We start from the raw sequence: 1,486 nt of genomic DNA, 5'->3' as shown, positions 1-1,486 counted from the left end.
TGTCAAGTCGCACCACCCTATATACAACCCCTGCTCTATCCTGTGCCAATCTCATTGTCTCTGACATACATACCTACCCAATTACCCCAGTCACTGAATCAATCCATTGCATTGGGGGTCTTTTCTCGCTTGTACTTTCCCTACACCCTCCTAAGCATGACGTCCCTCTCCATGCACCTTCTTTACAGCATGTCCAAAGTATGTCAGATGAAGCTTCAGAATTCTTACCTTCAAGGAGCAGCCTGTCTCATCCTCTCTAGGCTGAACCTGTTTGTTCTAGCAGTCCATGGTATATTCAGTACTCTTCTTCAGCATCACAACTCAAAGGCATAAATTCTTCTGTCATTCCTAGTCATTGTCCAGCTTTCTGATTTAGCAAGTAATTGCAAAGACTATGGCTTCGATCAGACATGTTGTTAATATAAAAAGATATTTTATCGAGATTCTGCCTATAACATCCTGTGGTATTGTAATCTGAGCTTTGAACTTGTTCTTCAATTGTCTCAGCTTGAAAAATTCCAAGCAAATTCATCCCTTTTGATTTTCTGACTCCAAGTCTTTGCACATTTCATTATGTTGTTGTTGTTGTTAGGTGCCATTGAGATGCTTGGGACTCATTGTGACCCTAGTATAACAATGGTTCTGAACCCTGCTCTATTTTGAGCCAACCACCTTGTCTCTGACATACTTCCATTACTGAAGTCACTGAGTTAATCTATCACATCCATGGTCTTCCTCTTTTGTGTTATCCCTCCACCTTTTCAAGTACGATATCCCTCTCCAAGGACTGCTCTTTCCTTGTAACATGCTCAAAGTATGTCAGACAGAGATTCAAAATCTTTGCCTCCAAGGAGCAGCCTGGTTTTACCCTCTCTAGGACAAACCTGTGTGTTCTCCTAGCAGCCATGGTATATTCAGTACTCTTCTCTAGCATCACAACTCAAAGGCATCAATTCTTCTATTATTCTTAGTCACTGTCCAGATCTCTGATGCATAGCAAGTAGTTGCAAAGACCATGGCCTAAATCAGGTGTACCTTATTAGTCTCTAGACTGACATCATTGCTTTCCAGTACTCTGGAGAGGTCTGTGACAGCAGATTTTTCCCAGCCAATTTGTCCTTTGATTTCCTGGCTGCTGGTACCAAGAATGTTGGTTTTGGAACCAAGCAGACTGAGCTGTTAACTATCTCAATCTCTTCAGCATCTATCTTGATGGCCCAGTGGTGAGAATCTTTATTTTCTTGATGTTGAGCTTCAATCCATACTTAAGACTGCAGCCCTTGACCTTCTGCAGCTAATGCCTCAGGTTCTCCTCATTTTCAGCAAGCAAGATTGTGGCATCTGCATAATGCAAGTTGTTAATGAATTTTCCTCCAAACCTGATGCCAAATTTCTCCTCATAGAGCCCAGCCTCCTGGATGATGTGTTCCACATACGTTGTTGTTGTTGTTGTTATGTGCCGTCGAGTTGTTTGCAACTCATAGCG

This window comes from Elephantulus edwardii, unplaced genomic scaffold, assembly GCF_000299155.1.
Source record: "Elephantulus edwardii isolate Elephantulus edwardi_28Jun2011 unplaced genomic scaffold, EleEdw1.0 scaffold00005, whole genome shotgun sequence".
Classification (NCBI taxonomy): Eukaryota; Metazoa; Chordata; class Mammalia; order Macroscelidea; family Macroscelididae; genus Elephantulus; species Elephantulus edwardii.
This window is presented reverse-complemented; position numbering follows the sequence as displayed.